Here is a 21,822-nt window from a genome sequence, read left to right on the forward strand (position 1 = left end):
TCCAAGTGACTTGTTGCAGACTCGCTAACAGCGGAAGCGGACACTTTCCCGCATACCTCCATATGCAATAAAATGGTCATGTTTACTTACCGGCTCTCAATAAAGGAATTAATGTGTATACTGTATTGTGGTTTGTTCTCTAATCTCTGAGGGAAAACCCCTTTAAAAAAGAAAAACTGAAAAAAATATTTAGAAAAAGAGGGAAATATATATTTTATAAAACAGAAAAAAATACTCCAAAAAACAGGGGAAAAAATTCAATAAAACAGAAAAAAATACTCCAAAAAACAAAGCTCCCCCCAAAAATTAGTCAGAAAAACAGGATTTTTTCTTCAAGTGAATGAATGCAATACGCTTCCATACAAATGCACGTTGCTCCGGAAAAAAAAACATTTGAAATATGAGTCACTACATATCCCACTTCATGCAAAAAATAATCGAATTCCTCATATGCACATTGCACATTTGTTTGTTGCTAGCATATTCTAACACACAATTAGCAAAAAGCTAAATATTTCATTTGAGGTTTGGCCGTGGGATTTTTTTTACATCATTAATTCTGCTTAAATCCCATGTAAAGTTTGTAATTCTGTAATTCAATTATTGCACAATTTTGCAACCATAAGAGAATCTGTGTACTGTATTACGACATGCCTGAGGAGAAAAGGCAATGGGAGGAATAAAGAAATAAATTTGGCTTGGAAATTTGGCTCAGTAAAGTGAAGGCAAAAATGGATAACACTGCGTCGTGCAGCTGTGCTCATAAGATAGTACAAGATTGGGAAGTAATCCAACCTTTTAACATGTCCTTGTTAAACGGTGTTTATTGGGAATTGCGTGTTATTACCATGGCTCGAGTTGCCAGTTCTGAATCCATCGTGGTTTGCTGTACCAATCTGCATTTTGTATGGCTAATAGCGTGTGTGCATGGGTGTTAACAATCAGCACATCTAAAGCGTATGGCTGATGCTCCTATTAGCAAAACATGCTTAGCCGTTTTCCTTCTCTTGTCTAGAAGGTATGGCCTTGTAATGGTACAAATATCTGTAGTTGTCGCTGATCGCCCCAAGGCCACCGCATGATATGAACAGCCCGCTCACTATGAGAGGCTTCTGCCGGAGGGTTCAGATAACATCCACTCCTTCGTATTGCCTTAAATGCCGGATCGTCAGCAATTAAGAAAATAGATAATGCAGCCAACCCTGACGACCTGGAGGAAAGTGGAATGTAACATGAATGACAAATGCATGCATGCAAATGTGCGCCAGCAGACGAGATCAGCACTGGCATATGCGCCCCGTGTCCACGCACATATTCAATGAATATACGGGGGAAATGTGTTTGGAGGGTTGTGTGTGAATTTGAAAGGAGATGCTATGCAAATTACAGTCGCCTTCTTTTTCTTGGGGCCGTTCGCACGTACACGCACACATTTTATGTTTAATGGTACGTGTATGCTTTCGGAGGAACAAAACAGCAGGATGTGATCAGTTAACTTTTGCCCCAATAGTGTAGACTGTTTATCTGGCAATTGCCCACGTGCCTTCTGTACTTTAGGAGGACATAAGAAGATAAATATTTCATTTTCTTAAATAGGAATTTCTCTTTTTCTGTTTCCTCTGTATTACTTTTGTGCGCTTTTTGAGGTACTTTCACCATATTCCCTTGTGGGTCTGAACATAAACGTGCCTGTGCTTATTTCCCCCAATTAATGTCCTACAATAGGACCCATTGTTGTGGTAATCGCTGAGGTACTGAACTCATTTAATATAATGCGTCTCCTGCTCGGCACCACCTCATACTTGCTTTAAACAGACACAATTAGCCACATTTGTGAGTGATAAGAGTTCCTTGGGCGCTTTTTTCGTTTTTCATGTCCCTCTCTCGCTTCCCGTTCTGGTCCCTATCTCCATTACCCGCTTCTTCAGTCCATTTGTGTGCTTTGTCTTGTTCTTGGTAAAGTGTCAGAAACCCGCTCTGAAAGGGGATTATAAGACTGGATGCAAAGTTTCCCCGTTATTGAACTTTCTTTAGTCCACTTTTCGGCTTTGTTGCTGTCTGTACAGGTTTGATGCGTACTCTGAACTGAGCAGCCATAACACTATAAACGCTGTATGTAATATTTTGCCTTTGCAATCAAACATGCTTTGAGTTTTGATTGATATTGCCAGAGAGGTCTTTATTTCACAATATGGTCATTTCTGCGGAGTGCAATTTTGATGCTTTCGTAGAAACAGTCCTCAGTATATGATGCAGTACACTTACACTGGGGATAGGTACCGGTACAGTACTGATTCCCAATACGCGATGGTATACGTTTTGGGGTACTTTTTTGTGTGTGGTTGTGGTAATGCATTTTTATTTTTCACTTTACATTTATTTTTTCAATATATAAACTTCATGAGCAAAAGAGAATCAAGTAAAAATCATGGATTCATATTTTACACACTGTAAGATTTTTGTTGTTCCGGCCTCTTACTAGCCGAAGATGGCCGAGGGGTCGGTGATCAAAAAAACAAGATGGAACCAGGTTTGCTAGCTCTTCATTTTTTTTCTTTATTCACAATGTCCAGCAGTAAATGTCCCTCCATACATAACAGGCTTCCCCAAAAAGAACACACACACACAAAGTTTGAATAATGTAAACAATACAAAATATTACAAAATATAAAGTGTGGAGCAAAGTTCTTTGGCAGTTTTCAATTAACTGTTATAACAAGTACTGAGAGTCAAGTCAAGTTTATTTATATAGCCCTTAATCACACAAGAGTGTCAAAGGGCTTCACATGTCCACAGTTGACAAATATCAACAACGTCCCCTAATCGAACCACAAGAGGGCAAGGACAAACTCAAAAAACCCCAACAGGCAAAAAATGAGAAACCTTGAGAAGGGACCGCAAAGGTGGTCATCTTCAATGGATGCTGAATGGGCAAAACATTTACACAGCTTGTGATACGAAACATTATTAACTAGAATAGTGCGAAAGTCCATTGAAGAAATTGAAGCACAGCAAGAAGACGTCAGGGAAGTGGTTCCTCATCCAAATCTCAAATGTCACAAATAATGAGATTTTTATTTATTTATTTATTAAGAAGTCTGCAAATTAGAGTAGGTCATTGTGATATCTCAAATGTGTAAAGGTTTTTTGATGGCCACAATTGGATCTGGTCGGAAAAGTTCCAAAACATCCACATTAGATTGTGTTTGACCTTAGTGGTATATTTACACATTACTGTAGAGCGTAGGTGTCAAACTCCGGTCCTCGAGGTTTCCCTCTTCCAACACAAGCTGATTCCAATCAGCAGGATCGTTACACAGAGCTTGCTGATGAGCTGATCATATATCAGCTGTGTTGGAGAAGGGAAACATCCAAAACCTGCTGATTATTTTTTGAAGAAGCATTATTATCCTCTGGCTGCAAGGCTGGTATTGTCCTGGTTTAGAAAATGTGACAGCCTGCTCCGTTTCCCCTTTTCCTGGAAAAAGAGGTTTCCAAAATGAAGTTGGAGTCCTAAATATATGTGGCCTATTTTCTAACCCTGCTGGTCTCAATTTACTCCGGTCATTTAGAACATGGCCATTTTGAAACTCAGCCCATAACTTTTTTATACCGCCTCCTCACTCAACTCCATCGCTTTGACTTGGAGCGAGTCTTTTGTTTCTCTCTTATCGCTTTATAAAGGAAAGAGAGAGTGCTCCCATGCACTTGATTGACGCTGGCTTTTGGAATGGATGTGCTCTTTCGGAGATTGGAAAAAGACAACAGGCCAAATAAAAAACACAATCACACACCATAACCTTTTCTAAACTCACTCTAATTAGCCTAATTAGTGTCATACACCAAAGTTACATTTAAAGCAATTACAGTTAATTCATATGTAATGTAACATTTTTATTTCCCATCCATCGTAACTGTACATAATGTAAAAAAGTCAAAGCTAAGGAAGTCTTTATTGAAATGTAACAATAATATATTCTCCTCGCTATAAGCGTGTTTTTTTTTGTCAATTGTGGTTGATATGATGGTCAAGTGTGAATGAGAAAGTACCATTTCTATTCTGGGTTGCAGGGTGGGACATCAGACATCACAAGGAATGGATGTTATGGAAAAAATATTTTTTCATTGTTTGTATACAAAAACAGTGATATACTGTTTATCATGGGGTCCAAGTTCCAGACCCACCTGTGACAACAGTTTTACCCCATGCACACACTTTAAACAAATTTAAACTCATCAACACATACTTAGTGTAAACTTAGTAAAACACACTTTTTAAACACGAAAGTATTCGAACATATACAAAATGTGTGTGTGTTCATTCCTCCAAATAAGAGGACAAGTGTGCGAGCTTCATACTGTTTATGTGTCAGTCCCTGTTCAACCAAACCATACTGTATAATTATAAACGTTCACAAGCTTTATAACAATAACGAATAATGCAAAATTGCATAGACTGGCTTAGGGCTATATAGTATGTGTACATGTAAAAACTCATAATAAAAGATTGAATCTGCGATATAACGGGGGCCTGAAAGAAGAACTGTGATATTGCGGTGGTCCACTGTAGGTTGCTGGGTTTACTTGTGAGCGAGCTTTTCTGAAAACCGCCCAATTATGACATGGCAATATAGTTAAATGAACCAGTGGCGACTTAAGGCATAAGTGCTATCAACGGGCAGCGTGGATTTTTCTGCTCTGGAGCGCGTCCTCAGAAGTATCCTAGTTTTGTTTCTCAGTGTGTGTTTTTTGTAAGTTGGCAACATTGAGTAGTCATTGATTTCGTCAATAGCCGAGTTCCCATGTCCTGTCACAGAAGCCGATCGCCGCAATTGCATGAACCACAACTAAGGCTCGCACCCCCCCCCCCCCCCCCCCCAAGTTGACGTTGCATTGCTTAATCCTTCTTTGTATTTTGATGAAAGAATGTCAGAGAACTTCACGGTAATGGTTTAAAAATTGTGCATTATACAAGCAAAGCACAACTTAGTTGGTATTTAATTTGTGTTGGCTCTTATGAAATAGTACAGTGTCATGTGTTTTGGGCAGTACAATGAAACACTCATGAGCTATTTTTGTGGTCATCATTATATTTCTCCAAACAATTATACCATCAATTTTACCAGGCATTTAAAATGAGCAAGACATTTTCTTTCCTTTCCCACCTTTCCTTTCTTTTTTCTTTGTTCTTCACATTTTCTTGCCCATTTCCACAGCAAAGTCATTTTCCTGTGTTCTCTGGCTTCCTGGTAAGATCTGGTTCATGTTGGGGCGGCTCACAGGAGGCAGACGGAGCGATTTGCAGCAGATGTGCGAGTGTTAATTCACTCTTCACCACCCACACACCCACCCAACCCACACACTCTCAGCCTCCCTCTCCATGTTAACATGCCAGTAGAAGACAATAGAGTGGAATACATTTTGTCAGGAGTGTGTTCTTCACACAAAGACGGGCTGTGTAAATCTTACCCATCATCCATTTTCCCCCCTCCAAGACTCCCACAACAGTGTGGTTTCTTTTCTATCATTCCTTCTGTGAATTCCCTTGAACCCGTCCCACCCGCCGCTCCCCCCAACGTACCACTCCATCCCAGCCCGCCACTCGTGTCCCCAGACTCCCTGTGGACATGCACTTACAGCGCACCCCCTCTCCCGCACTTTTTTTCGCCACATGAAAAGGTCTCCCTTTACTCCTCCTTCACCTCTCGTCCCACAAGGGATCGAATAGATCGTGTGCCATCTCTTTCTGCACACCCTGCTGAGCCCCTCTCCACTCATAAAACCAACATCACCCGTATCTACAAGCAGAAGATCTCAGCTTATCCTCTTAAAGACTTAACACCAGTTTTGGCCAGGACCAGGACTTGTGCCCCCCTGCCTATGTCCAGAGACGGAGAAGTAATAGACCCCATCCACAGTAGTCACTGCCCAAGAGAGATAGAGCAACATACTGTACACACACTGTCCATTATGTTTTTATTTTTTTATTTTGTATTGAATGTTTCTGATCAATTCGGACTTGGTCCAATTAAATGAAATTGTCACGTCTGCTGTGGTTTTAGAGCCAAATGTGTGTGTGTGGGGTGTGTGTGGGGGGGGGGGGGGGCAAGGAGGCCGAGGTAAAGGTGGTTCACAACGTGCCGACAAAAAACAAGTCCTAAATCAAAGCAAACTCAAGTGGCATGACGAGGAACTAGCAAGACATGGGAGAAACGACAAAACTTGGAAACGACAATGGACCGACTCAGACTGGACAAACACAACAGACTAAATACACCGACACAATGAGACACACCTGGGGAACACAATAGGCTGAGGGCACCAATTGGTCAGACACACACTGGGAAGGGAAGAAACACAGGTGGACGTGTTTAGACATAACGAGGCAAGGGGAGAAATCAGGAACACATGACAAACACCAACCACAGACAAAAACAACAAACATACCCATAATAAACAAAATCCAACCCCTACAAAACCGAAACCTAACAGAAATGTTCATTTTTAAGCATTCCACCATGCATTGATGGAAACCAGGATGCTAGCTGGATTTTATCCAAACAAAAATAATTTGTTCCACTGTTGAGCTGTCACCAAAATTATTTTTGCTCTAAAGATCATATCATTCAAGATTAAAAATAAGTCAGCCACAGTGAATATTAAAACAAACACAAAACACAGTGTTATTAGGGTAACATAAAAAGGCATAATTTGAAGATGGTTTCTTTACACTCACTCATTTTTGAAAGATTCTTAAGCGGCAGCCATTGCCGAACGTAGAGAATGTTGCGTTTGGTCAGGTTTCATAGTAAGTCATCAACGTGTTAGTAATCTTAGTTGTCGCCATTAGTCAGGTTTCCATCCAATTGTTTTGAAATTTTTAAGCGAATTTACTGAAAATGCGCAAAATGGACATGCGACTTATGCCCGTTTCCATCTGTTCTTCTTTTGCGAATATTGAGAGGGGACTCCGCCGCTGTAGGTGGCGGTATACACCATAGAAATATGATCCACCAGTAATTTAAAAGTAGAAGAAGAAGAACAGGAAGTGACTGCGCTGTGTGATGTCGTATGAGTTTGCTTTTCTAATTCTTGATAAACCTGTTTCCAAAGCCAAAATTAGCATTTTCCTTTTTTCAATATGCTTCAAAATCCACCTCAAATTTCCGATCAGTTTTATTTTCGCATTTCTTGAAAATCTAAATAAAAATGGGTGGATGGAAACCCCACTATTGTTGCAAAGACATTTTGAACATGTTCAACATTTCCTTGCAAATCCATTGTTTCGCCAACATGCCCAAATGTTCATAATGCATATAAGTCGTAATACGTCGTAAGTCAATTATTTCCGAGGCTGCGTTTGGAAATTCACTCTGATGCTCGTGCACTACTCTGAGCGTGTTTGTGTTCGGTCACAGGCAGCAGCCGGAGCAAGAGCAGCAGGAGCAGTCTGCTCCATGATTTCTAAAAGCACTAATCTTTTGTACTGCTTGACACACCTTGCCCACCTGTCCCCAATCAGAGCACCTTATTTTTATTCTGTTGCAATTTATGAATTTATACATAACATAGGCAGCAACTTATCCATCGATATATGAAGCCAATAAACAGGGTGACTCAAAAAGAATACGTCAAGAATGTTTTTTTTCTTCTTGTTTCCTGGTCTATTGTGATAAAAACTAAACAAAACAAAACAATAAAAGTAACGTTGGCTCACCTAGTTGCTTCATAGAAACAAAAATATTAGAACGAAACACAATATTTTCGATCATATTAACACGGGAACCGTTAATATGCTTATATGCATATGAATGCATATTTCCCCACAGTGTTTCTAATGAATCTACTCCTCCATTTGGACTTTCAGTGCCTGTGCGAGGCCTCAATGATAGACAAAGACCATTTTAAATTCTTCTTGACAAACTTCACTGATTATGGCTTAGAGCAAAACTATAAATCACTCATTGTGCACTAAATGGTTTTCAGTGGTTCATTTTTTTCCCTCCATCCCATTCCATCCCTACACTCACGGGCCAACTAATGAGATTCTAATACAAAGGCTGTATTAATGATAATACCACTAAGTTTGATTGACACTGCTCGAGAAGTATTAATTAGGTATGTTATCATTTTCGGTGAAACTGAATCGATGCAGCTCTTGTACAGTACGTGCACAAGAAGTGCGATGGTAAGACAAGGATGGAAAAATGGAGACTTGATACAGAAAAGTAAATAACGTGGACAGGTGGAAGAAAGGGACAGCTTGATGGAAGATGGAGAAGAGGAATTGCAACATATGAAACAGGCAGACATAAAGTATGTGAATGAAGACAGCAATCTGCTTAATCAATTGCTCAGCAGTCTTTCGCCAGAATGGTTGTTGTCTGACACACACACACTCAACAGCGCACGTACACACAATACATGCTGTATATCTCCTGACACATTCAATTGCATCTACCGAATTCCAGACGTCTCTCTGGCCTATGCAGGTGCTGAAGCCTGTTTCCCGGGGAGGTGTGCTTGTTAGCACAAATACTCTTCAGCCCAAGACAGATGGCAGGTGTGAAAACAGGCCGGTGGTCCAACAACAACACTCGGTGTCAGTCTTACCATAAAAACAATAAGAAAGTACATGGTGATATTTTGTAGTGGAGCGAAGCACATTGGCTTCCTATGCAGAACCTCTCCCTTTGGGAACCAATCGGGACCTTTTGCACAAACTAGAGTACGTCTAGCACAATTGCAACCCCAATGAAGATAAGCACTACAGAAAACGGTTTGATGGATTGTATTACTGCCAGTGATATTAGTACACTATTAATAAAAATCATTGGTGTCATCAATCAAAATTTGAAAAATACCTTAATTAAAGTATTGAACTGATATGTTTTTTATTATTGTACTGGTACTTCATTTATAGGGCCGCAAATTGCTTTACATTCGACTACACGTTCACCTACTGATGACGCAGCATCAAGAGCAACTGGCTCAAAGATACTTCAACGTGGTCACAATGGCATGGGATCGAACCCACAGCGAGACGACCACTCTACCACTCAGCCACGCCGCTCCCAGCTGTTGAGCTGTGCGTTTGTACTTTTACGTAAAATCCACATTTGATGTAATTTCCCCCAACTTGACCTCAGGTAAAATCCGTCTAAACTGGATAGAACAAGTTTGCGGCTCGCCAAATATCCCCCTTTCCCCACTTTTATCTCTAAAAGCAGTTACAATATTAGGTTATTCCCATCCCAAAGATATTTCATTTTCCCCTTTTGTAAATGTAGATTGTGATTATCAATTCATCACCACCAAAGTATTCCAGGGGGGGGGGGGGGGGGGGCAAGTACTGTAACACAGAAAAGATCTTTTGGCTCAACCTCATTCTGTCTCATTGCATCTCTCTTTTGTCTCTTCTTCTCTCCCCCTTTTTTCACACATCATGCGGGTTGAGGCGAGGTGAGCTCCTGTGATGAATCTAAATGTTGCCCCTCCCCTCACTCGTTCTCCTAAATTACCACAAACACAACCGTCTCTTTCGTCATCACTGCCACTCTCTGTCCTCAACTCTGCAGTCTGCTGATAGGCCTCCTGCTTCCATACATTCATATTTACAGATACATTTGTGCGCATCTTGTGAGTCAGACTTAATGAAAAGACTGCTAGACCACAACTACGCTTTCAGCATGTATGATTCTAGGGAATGTTTATACATAAGCTTACAAGTGTCCGCTGATATTGTAAGCGGTTCACCTTCAACTGGTTGAAGCGCCGCAGGCATTTCCCCTGAATTATTATCATTGCTGCTGTGGGATTTTAGGAATCCCAAACGGTGTTTTACAGAGCCGTGCGATCCAACACGGATCTCCATTCTCTTGGCCTGACAATGATTTGCATCCAGAAAAGCAGACAGGCTTAAAAGGCTTTAATTAGCATGAGGCTACCTGACTTTCGTTTTTTACATAATGCTACATGCTAATAAACAGAACCCTTTGTCCATGTGTTTATTTTAAGGGGAAGTCAAACAAAAACATGTTGTATGTTTCCCCCACTAGTCTAAACACGGCATTTTGATTAATATTGCATTTGTGGAATATGAGTTAAGCAGCAAAATCCACCATCATGGCAACTATGATGTCATATTTAGTCGACAGCAAGTGGCAAAATGGCCGCCGTCTGAGATAGATGCAATTGAGTGAAATTTGCCGCGTAACTCATATTCCACAAACGCAATATCAATCAAAACAGAGTGTTTAGGTTAGTTTGGCTGTATAGTACATATTATTGTGAAGACCTTTTGGGGTTCATGTGTCAAATGTTTTTAAATTATTTATATATATATATAATTATAGACATAAACATATTTTCCAATGTAAAGCATATTTTTAATGCCTTTTTTCTTTTTAATTTAAAGCTGCTCTCTGTAACAATTTGCCAAGGAATATCGTTACAGTAGCCTTTTTATTTGACCATTCATGACTCAAACATCATCTAATTAGCAGATTAACAATTTAGCTGTTCACAATGGCTACTCCTGCAAGCCTCTGGCCAATAGTTTTCAGATTGGCTTCGGGTTCGAATTTACCGCCTTCTGTCTGCAGATGTGACGTCTTGTCCGCAGTGTGTGCGTGAAGAAGGTTGTGTGCAGTTTCATTTTTCTTCAACAGGTGGCTGTAGTGATTCCAAATGGAATTTTCTGCATTCATTATCTTGTGGATATACTTTAATCAATGTGTTTCATGAACATGACAGTTCATACAGGGAATGGGGCTTCTGTAACTAGTTATTTATTAGTTAAGTCAAGTTATTTATTCAGAATGACTTGGTGGAAACTAATCTGCAATGGAGCAAATATTCCGTTTAGGTCCTCAAATGGAATGTTTCGGACTTTGGTCTTAAAGTGAAAAAGTTGTCATGTGTTTTTAAACATTGGACTGTCTCATGTGGTAGACGTTTTGTTTTGTTTTTGTATTGCTTTTGTTTTTAGTACAGTGAAAACATTTTGAACAGTTTCTTCATTCAAGGTCAGTAGGACACACAAGGCTTGAGGGTTGGCCGACTTAACCGCTCGACTTTCTCTTGGCTTCTCGTTTCACTCTGCTAGAGGTTCTATTATCAATAAAACATTCGACATTTTTGCTATATAAAGATACTATATTTAAAGAAAAGTTTGGCTGTAACAAAGTTGGACAAGGTCATGAAACATGACTGCAGGGATTTACTGTTGGTTTGATTTTGTCCCAGCGAGCACTCCATACAAATTGAACAAAACGAGCCAATTAAGAAATGAAGTGGATCAATACAAATGTATCAAATGATAGGAAACGGGAGACAACTGATCTTTAATTCTTTGAATAATTTTGTCCTGCTTTGTCTGCTAACAACTGCACTCTGTAATCATTGTAAATAAGTCTGTAATAAATCTGGATTTACACAATATAGTCAAAAGTATGGAGGCCCCTGGCCTTGAAAGGGAGGAAAATATGGATTTGGTCCCACTTTTGTTGCTATAACAACTTAACCTTATCTTTTGATTGCTTCTGTGATAGCACAAGTTTATGAACAAAGTCTGTTTGACTTTTGGGCCCTGCAGTGGAAACTAGGTTATTGTCACTGATGCCCTGAAGCAAAGCAGAGAGCGAACAACATGCCTGCTGCCTACAGTAATAGCAACATGCTGTCTAGTATGCTGCCTTCCAGAGAGGATGCATGCATACTTTTACAGCTCATATTATCTTCTTTATTTTCCTCTTGAAATCCTGAAATTGGACCCTCCAAAGTCAAACAAATTCTGTACGAGGATGCTGGTCCATGGCTGATTTGTTGGGGTTTTAAAACAGTTGAACTCAAATCAGTCCCGGGGTGAACGTGTCGCTATCGTAAAACTTAAATAACTAACTTTACAGCTTCCAATTCCAGTGTCTATTCTTCCTCTTTTCTGATTAGGGATGGGCAAGTACCGATACCAGGTAGTGATAGACTAATATGTTTATTTCAAGGCCGATACTGGTACAGATTTTTTGTTGTCAAGGAGACGGATAAGCGATCATTCAAGCCGATATTAATTTGCAGTAAAAGAGAATATATTAGCATTAAAAAAATCTTTAATTTTAAACATATGAAATATTGTAAGTAAAGCAAGTAAATCGTTCCCTAAAGTTTTCTACTGTAAATAGTTTTCCAAAATGTCAGCATAGTTTCTTAATTATATACTGTATTTTTTTTAAATATATATATAAAAAACGTGTTGGGAGTTCCCAGTGTCAGCATAAGTGGAAATAAAAAATCCATCAATAAAAAGTTCCCTGTATCGCAGTGAGCAACAAATGCATGCGAATGTAGCTAATTTGGGATTTTTGTCAGGGTTGGTAAAAGGTTTCAAAAATCTTTGCAGACGGTGAAAAATTGTCTGAATATGTTTGAAATGTCTTGGCAACAAGTACAAACTATCTGTGAACATCTTACAAATCCTGACGAAAACTCTAAATTTGCTATGTTTGCAAGCATTCACCTCTCAGTGAGATACCAGCTTTTATTGCCTTCAGATTCCAAAAAAGACCAATTTTTGTCAAAATGCCAAATACTGACAATCGGCCCCGTCCATAATTGGTCTATACCTAATACCAGGTATCAATACTGGGCCTTCTTTCAAGGTATCAGTACTCGTAATGGTTAGCGATACCATTATCAGCTGCCCTCTTGTGGCCATTTTATGATCAGTAACTAGAAATTCGAATAATGGAAAATTGCCATTTTTGTATTGCGGCTAAATTTCTTTCTGCATGCGCAGCAAGGATGCGTTGTGCGTTAAATTTTGCGGACTGTGTGTGCTTATCCTTTGCTCCCGCGTGCTTTTTATATTGCACGAGTTTTGTATTGAGAACGCGTAAATGCAGGTGCATTCCCCCCCCCCCAGTTTTCCGTCCATGTGTGTGCGCGTTATATAAATGGCGAGTAGCATTCTCTTTCTGTTCCCCACTAATGGCATCCTCAGCAGGGCTATTACGGTTGAAACCACGTTGCCACGGAAACACAGCTTGTCCCTGTGAATTAGAAATATTTCACTCTCTTATCTATGTTCACCCTCACTTTCGCTTTCTGTCACTCCCCGAGCATTCCCGAGCAGATCTGCGCTCTTTCGCCATTCCGCTCTCGTTCGTCTCTTCCTCTCTCCACCTGTCCGCAGCCAAACATGACAGGCCTGAAGCTGATGTATAAGGAGAGGTGTGCATTACATGAAAGAGAGAGCGGAGAAGTCAAACATTCGGTGAGGGAGGAAAGGCCGATAGACAATGAGAGGGATGGATGGGAATGGGGATAATTCAAGTTTAACTACAGTTAGTAGGAGGAGAAAAACCTCGACAAACTGATCTTCTGTTCATGTGCCTTAGGAACTTCAATTACCCCAGTGATTACCCAAAGGACTTATCGGGCTGTACCTAAAGATGGAAATAAATGGACACACTAAAATCTCATGATAGAGAATGGAAAAAGAAGAACACAAAATGTACCATTTTCCCCACACGCAGCTTTTTCTTGTAATGTCAGCCATATGCCAAACGAAAAGAACACAAAATGTCTTAGGCCTGGAAACCATTTAACATTGTACAAACCAGATTGTGCGCTTGATTATGGCAGACTCAACACTCTGAAACTGTCATTTCAGTGAAGAGCGCGGATGATATATTCGCACGAGAAAGGCCTGATTAGAACATAGCGACGAGATTGGAAATTAAACGCCGAGAGAGTCCTGCTCCTAGTCCTCATATTGATGGAATATAAAATAGGGTGAGAAAATGGAGAGAATGAGAAAGCGGGAGAGAAGAAGAGAAGGCAAAGGAGAGATTGATTATGTTCTTCTAAGTGCTTCCGGCATTATTGGAACTGTACTGTCCTCCCAACCAGGCAATTTGAATTAACATTGCAGAGAGACTTACTGGGAGGGGTGGAGGGGGAATGGAGAAGCAGGACACGGGGGTTATAGGAGTGAAGGGGAGAAGGAAGGAGGTTGGGAGCAAGGGTACGAAGGGGGCGGGTTGGCAGGGAGACAGAGAAGGAGAGAGGGTCTGGAGGGAGGACAGAGATAGAATAACTGGGTTCAAAACTAGGACAGAGTGAGAGAAGGGGAAACGCTGGAGAATGAGCATTAAATGTTTGAGCAAAAGCACAAGACAAGCCAATTTGAAAAGATCAACACGCTAAACTCCTACTTTTATGAATTCCAGCTGGGCACTGTGCATAATAATCCATTTGAATCATAATATGTTTAGAAATTCCACTTTAAATATTCATTCCAAATGCTGAGACAAAACCAGTTGGGGAAGAGCACTAATCCAATCAGGAAAGAGATGAGAGCGAGACAGTCGGCCTTAAGTTAAGAGAAAATGGATAGATGGGTTTGGATAAAGTTCTGCTGAAGCGTTCTACCAATCAATACACTTGGATTCAAGACAGGACACACTTTATTCAGATACAATGTCAAAAGTTGGGAAGAAAATGGCAGATTCATACCATAACGTTTTTTGACAGCCCTACACTGAGGACAACTAGTGGTTGGTACCTACAGTTTTCTGTTATCTAAAGGGAGGTTAACACATGGTGTTTTGCTGATCAGTAGGCAGATAATTGACCCTTTTGGACAATTGCTAAAATGGAAAGAGCACATTTGGGAAAAGATGGCAATGCCCCGTTTTTTGCTACTTGTATTTTATTATGAATGTGCGTTTTCTGTTTTATACAGTACACAAATTAAATCTCAAAATGAACACGTATACAAACTAGTGCTGATTTTTTATATATTTTTTTTACTAATCACACATACATTTTTCCGTATTTAATTGTAATTAATCAAAATTTTCTACTTTTGTCTACATAGCTTGTAACAGATATTTACTTGAGTAAAATCTTGGAATTTATGTAAAATCATCCAATAAAAAGTATATTTAGACTTGTAAGGGTTACAGGCCAAAATATATGTCATACAAGTGATTATGTATGTTATTATTCATGTTGATGTATGTTTTGTCTAATAAGAAGCTCAGTCAGGCAGCGTTGAGCTGCGGAGACACACGGTTTTCGTACCTTGTCTCACTGTATGTTTATTGTCAGGCAAGAACGGACCCAAGTGGATTACTAACAACCAGGATAAAGTACAGTAGATGCGCGTAAGCACCAAGAAAACCAAGAAAACCTTCCCTGGGTCAACCCAACTCAACGGACTTGGAATACCATTCTGATGATCGCTACATTGAACATTCAACTTCATAAGGACTGTTTCTTGATCAACTTGGAATTAATAAAGAAAACACAAAGAATATGCTTTACTTTCGAGTTAACAACGGCTAACAAGTCTTTCATCTTACATCACAGAGACTGATATGAATACAGCAACTAAGTTGAACCTAAAGAGGAAACCATGGATACATCTGTAACGAAACCTCAAAAGGCACAACCTTCTAACATAATAGAATTCAATGAACTTCAACTGGACCAAGTCTTGGATGGATGCAGACTATAGTGTGAATTTGGTTGAAAGAAAGTTGTCTGAATTTGGAGAGCACATAAGACAATCCCGTGAGCTGAATAGATCTGTGAAAGACTTGTTGAAAGAAGTCAAGTCAGACGAAGGCATAGAGGATGATCAAGAGTATTGGTTTCATACAAAGATGGTTACGTTCAAACGCAATATTGCTTATGTGAATAGTTGGATAGAACGTGCACAGAAACGTATGATGGAATGAAAAGTCTTGTGACAGTCTGTTAATCCTTGTGACAGCGTATCAACGACATTGTCTAGAAGTCGTAAAGGGTCTATGACAAGTTCTCGTCGTTCCTCACATAAAAGCTCAACGCTAACTGATAGAACAAGAATTTAGATTAATGAAGGGTAAAATTGCAGCAATGAAACAAGACACCAAAACAGTAGCACTAGAATCTTTGTTTAAGATTGCAGCAATGGAACAGGAAGCTCGGCTTAAGACAACGGAGGAATGGGAGAACAGAATACAGACACTTAAAGCGACAGCAATGGAATGGGAAAATAAGATTGAAACAGCCCAAAAGGTGGCAATGCAGCATCTTAAAACCCGAGAGAATATGAGCACAGTAAATTGAATGAGTATGAAAAGTATAGAGCTTCAATTAAGACACCATATGAACAGACAAGTGTCAACATACCCTTGCTACTTTGCCACCCCAGAAAATGTTTGTCTTTGATGGAGAACCAATGGAATACAATCCTTTTATGACATCATTTCAACATGGAGTGGAGGAGAAAACGGAAGATGACAAAAGTCATCTACACTATTTACAGCTGTGTACGAGAGGAAAACCCAAAGAACTGGCGAGAAGTTGTATGCGCATGAAACCACAACAAGGATACCGTGAAGCCAAGAAGATGCTGGCGTAACGGTACGGAAATCCTGACAAAAGGTTGCTAGAGCATACATTGATAAAGCTTTGAACTGGTCTTTTATTGAAATGAGAGAAAGTGAAGCTCTGCATAGCTTTGCTGCGTTTCTTACTAGCTGCGTCAATTCCATGCCAGATAAAAATATGTTCGTCGGGTTCGCTTGAAGACCAAGACTAGCGAACTGGAACGACCTATCACCAAGATTTGTCTTCTTCTGGAGACAATGTGAACTGAACTGGAGACATCGGTATCATTGGACTGCTTTCCGTACAGACTGTTGAAATTGTTTCTATGCGTAGAGAACAATAGGGGGCTGGGTTATGTATGGGTTACAGGCCAAAAGACATGGCATACAGGTCATAGTTAGGATGTTATTCTTTCTTTATGATGATGCTGATGTAAGAAGCTCAGTCAGGCAGCCTTGAGCTGCGGGGACGCACGGTTTTCTTACTCCGACTCAAAGACTCCTTGAATAGAATTCTCCTGTAAAATACAACTGATGAACGAAAAAGATCAAAATGGACTAAGCTTTTCAGGCCATCTTTTTTCTCATAGAAACAATTCTCAAAACTTCCCGCTTCCAGGTTTGGTTGTGCAGCACACTTCAGAATGGGTGATTTGCGAGACCCCGTGGAGGGAACTTGAGCAGGGTGCGATGATACGCCAAAGATGTACAAATTTAGCATTTTAGGATAATATGCTACATTTGTACGTGTCAAGCTGAAAATAAAACTGCCTATCGTCAGTTTTGGGCTGTACGTCCTGTGAAGAAGCAAGTGCAGTCTGACACGTGTGTAGGACTGGCGGAATGCTTCAAAGAGAACAATGTGACAAAGCCCGAAGAATATCAAATTGTAAATGAGAGGCAAAAGTTCCCCCGAATTCAACCTGTTCACCTCCCCAGACACATTCCTCACGGCCGTCTGTTCGTCTTCCGCCTTCCTCCTGATTGAGGAGGAGCGGCCCCTGCCCCTGCCCCGCGCAGGCCACACAAAGCAAACACCAAGTCATGCTTCATGATGCATGTGGAGCACATTAGTTTGAAGAGGAAGGGCTTGGAAATGAAACGCCAGTGATGGAGCACTTGCCTCTTTAGTCTAATGAGAATCCTTAGCAGGTGATCATTTATGGTTGAGAAGAGCTTGTCAAGATGTTTCACACCAGGTTACTCTTTACACACTTTTCTACATTATATATGCTCTTGGTGCTTGAGAATCCCATTGATTACCAGATGATCGTCTTTAATATGTAGATAATTTTTTAGAACCATCAGGTTGCTCCCATTTACACTGAAAAAGTGTTGTCGTTAGTGTGCATCCATCATGTCCCATCTGGTTCAATTCATTAGAAGCTGTAAATAGCATGTCAGTTCTTGGACCATTGCACCAGCGGTTTGGCCACAGATGTGATGGGCTCTTTGTAGCTACATGCGATTTGTCTTCTTGATTTGTAAATTCACAAATCAAAGCGTATCATTCCATTTTTTTTAACTGACAAATGATGTTAATTCATCTGAGATTTTATGTGACCTAACAACTTTGTGGAGGGGGGGGGGGGGGTTGGATCAATGCCAGCCACTCATTTACATATTTACATATACCCCATTTTTAAAACTGGCTACATTTTACATAGATAGTAGTAAGATAATTTAGCTTACTAGTGTTACAATCACTGGAGAGCTTCGTTAAGTTATTTTGTCCAACAAAAGATTTCTTCACAGTAATATGTTCCGTGCATACAATATTCTGGTTAATATTGTGTTCGTGGAATATGAGCTAAGCAGCAAAATCCAGCAGTTTTTTCAAATATCAGAAGGTGGCCATTTTGCCACTTGCTGTTGAGTGAAAATGACATCACAGTTGTTTAGGTCTCAGGTAACAACCAATCACTGTGATTGGTTGTTACCTCAGCCCTGAGCAACCGTGATGTCATCTTTAGCCGCAACCTGACATGGATACAAACAGCTGGATTTTGCTTCAAAACTCCTAACTCAGAATGTCATGTGTACACTAGTGAGGTCACATATAAAATTATTGTCAAGAAATGTGTTTGTTGTTGTCCTTTTTGTAAGCACCTTGCCTTGGACTGTTCTGCCATGAAACACTCAATGACAAGAACCAAAATAACAGATCAAATAAAGAGCAGCCTGCTGTGCTGTTGCAAAATCCTGCCACAAATCAGATGGCATTTTAAATATGTATGCTGTTAACATGGAAGTGTTAAAAATCATTCATTTGCTGGAATGAAGACTAGTCTGCAGCAATACTACGTTAATAACCTGACCATGTTCTAAAGAGCGGAAGTAATTGAATGATTAGACTGTAACTGACATGTTCCTTTTGCGCAAAAGTATGCTTTTTTTGTAGTCCTCCTTTAGTGTGACATGAATTCAATACATGTTAATATTATTAGTAATGCTGTAAACCTAACATAGCCGTACTGTTTTTTTACATGTACTGTCCTTATTAAAATTACATCTTTATTCTCCTAATATTGCGACCCTGCCCATTTGAACTTTATTCATTCTGTATTTATTTCCGACGTCCCCCCCCCACCCCCCCCCCCCCAACTCTCTTCCTCGTTGTACAATTAAAAAGAGTTCCCCAATGTTTTTCCCCAGCCATTCCATTTGCGTGACTCGATTTGCTGAAGTGAAGGCCAGCGTACCTTCTCAGTAAATAGTCCTGCTCCGCAACCTTCAGCTATTGATTGTGGCCGCTGCCAGCGCTCATATCCTGAAATGTTCTCTGAGGCCAAGTAACTCATCACATAAGCTCGCTATAATTCAATGCATGCCTTAGAATGCTGCATTGTACCTCCCATTACCTACTGTAGCCCGCCTGCCTGTCTGTATCTAAATCATGTTGTTGCAAGCGCTTTACACGTGTCCTTAATCTCTTTTAGTTAGTTTGCTAGCTTTACGCTTAAATTAAGATACAATGTGCCTTTTCTCACCATAATGTTTTGTACTTGTAGTTATGTTCCAAAGGGTGTTGAAAGCACCAACCCGCTGTCTGAACTGATTGCCTTTTTTCCCCCCCTTTGAATTATTTTTAGCATCTGAATCAGAATCAGAATTCACAGCCTTGGATGCAGAAATGCTGGAGATGTGAGGGATAGGAGCTATCATATTATCTTGACGACGAAAGTGAATCCATCCAACAAACACAAACTTGGTTTAGACATTTTTAACATGAACACTGTCCATTAATTAAAGTCCAACAAGCAGCAGGTGTGAATGACATGCACATTGTGACCTCATGTGCGCGTGTGTCCGCTTCGGATGCAGGATTGGGCTTCTGTTGGTTGCCACGGTGTGCAGGGAGCGCAGGAGGAGTGAGTGGATCGGAACTGCACAGCTTTCATGCCAAAAGCTGGCATTAGTGTGGCAGCTGTTGTTTTGTGTGCTTGTGTGAGTGGCTGTGAACACATACCTGTAACTGTGTATGTATGTGTGTGTTTTTGCAGTTGTAAGTCATTCATTAATGCACGCACACACGTGCAGCCACAGCGAGGGGATGATGAAGGGGGAGCGGAGCAGGCTGTCAAGTGTTTTTAGATGTCAAAAACAATGCTTGTTAATCAAAAATTAATTACATCCAAGGGGTTAATCAGTCAATAAACCAGCTGTCGTGTTCTAAATGAGGTGTGAATTAATCAGTATCAAACAAAAACCATGGGCTGATTATTTATTTTTCTCGGCTAAAGGTTTAACGTAAAGTTCACGTTGTATGCTAGGAATTTGTAGGAGCTCCTGCAATCCTCATGTAACCTTGGCGAATTTGAATTTGCAGTCATAAAAGACTGAAAATTTCACAAAACAATGGTAGTTGCTGTTTGTCACAGTATAAACAAACAAAAAGATAGAGGTCTTCCTTTTATGCAAATGTCTTCATCATGTTTTTACAGTCCAGATTGTTCACGTAAAAACGGGCAATGCGGTTCTCACAAAAAATCTAGCGGGAGGAAAAGCCGAGTGAGGCATGTCTTAGCAAGAAAGTGTTGTTTGAAACACTTCAATCTTGACTCAGTACTTTCCGTGTCAATTATGCATGTTCTCCTTCTCAGGGTGTATGGTTTTTCTGCCACAATCCAAAAACATGCGCGTTGGGTTAATTGAAGTCTCTTAATTGTCTATAGGCATGAATGTGATTTTGTGGTTTGTTTATCTGTGACTGAATGACGATCATTCCGAGGTGTTCACTACTTCACTTCCAGTCCAAATTTGTGACCGGTCCTAGAGTACCTTTTCCTCATTGCAATCTGATACTTCATGACCCAATACCTCCTTCTAGAATAGACTCAACCTTTAGATGTGACATGATACATGCTGCATTGACATGTTACTGGGGTGGGATCCTCTTGACATTACACCGTTTACATCCTATTGGTTCTGGGAAATGTTATCCAATAATTGGCTCTTTAGGGTGGACACCTATTGCAATTTCCATTTGCAAATTATTTGGAAGTGAAATAGGTTCATTTTGTATGCCCTAAATATTGTACTTCTATAAAAGGGAATATTGGTTGTTTTAAACTAGTTGTTATGATTGGAATTGTTAAATACTAACCAACCTTGTGATCTTTTCATTATATAAATGATTGAATCCCACCCACAGTTTCATTGATAAAATACAAAATGTGTCAGTTGGATCAGCCCCAGATACTGCTGTGAAATTGTCCCTTTTGAGCCGCTCACCTTTCGGAGGCTGCTAAACTGGATGCCGTCCACTTACTTTTAACACGGCACATGACAGTGGCGCTCTAACCCTCTTTTCATTTTGTGCTCTTTGTACTGCACTCTGCTCCATTTCATCTCATCTAAGTAAATGCTGTGCACTGGTGTGACGACACTGATGTGGTTGGGTCGCGGTAGTCGCGCGACAGTGGCAGCAGAGAGAACTAAGTTAGATTGTACATATGAGTGTGTGCATATTAAAATAAAAAATCTAGCAAAAGGTGCATATCATTTGTCTAAGTCATATTTGAACATTTCCCTAAAACAAACAAATTCAATCGACAATAAAATAAGAGTGTCAATGTATTCAACATGACTATCTAAAAAACATTATTTTTAGAAAGCGTGGCATTTTTTATTGATATTGTAACAATAAGTTAAGGATTATTCAGGCAATTATGCTATCAGGCTAGCAATATGTAAGATAGCAATATCAAAATGTGAGCGCGCCAGTCCTAAACGCAGGGCTGAAGGTTGACAGTCGCCTGATGACTCGTATGGGCCCTTGTGTACCATTTTGATACTGTTGTGTTTAAAAAAGCTTTGGCAGCCACAGAGGAAGTCTGTCACGGCAGCACGCACACAGCGAGCGAGGGAGATGGGATGCATGCGCCGGTGTGGAAGTGTAGAAAATAGAAAGAGCACACAGACCACAGTAAATAAGCTAGAC

At 40.2% G+C, this 21,822-nt stretch overlaps 1 protein-coding gene across 7 annotated transcripts in view; it reads left to right on the plus strand.

The window, feature by feature from the left end:
* The window catches only part of grin2ba (glutamate receptor, ionotropic, N-methyl D-aspartate 2B, genome duplicate a), a 149,089-nt gene that overhangs the window by 60,213 nt on the left and 67,054 nt on the right, over positions 1 to 21,822 (plus strand). The window contains exon 1 of one of the 7 annotated variants that reach the window (XM_086067055.1): positions 16,271 to 16,413. The exons of the other annotated variants lie outside the window; for them this stretch is intronic. The gene's annotated coding sequence lies outside the window, so the exon portion shown is untranslated. Of the gene's footprint in view, positions 1 to 16,270; positions 16,414 to 21,822 lie in introns of those variants that run through there. 7 annotated transcript variants of the gene reach the window in all.

This window comes from Leptonotus elevatus, chromosome 1 (assembly GCF_054856555.1).
Source record: "Leptonotus elevatus isolate MCC_2025b chromosome 1, RoL_Lele_1.0, whole genome shotgun sequence".
NCBI classification, from domain to species: domain Eukaryota; kingdom Metazoa; phylum Chordata; class Actinopteri; order Syngnathiformes; family Syngnathidae; genus Leptonotus; species Leptonotus elevatus.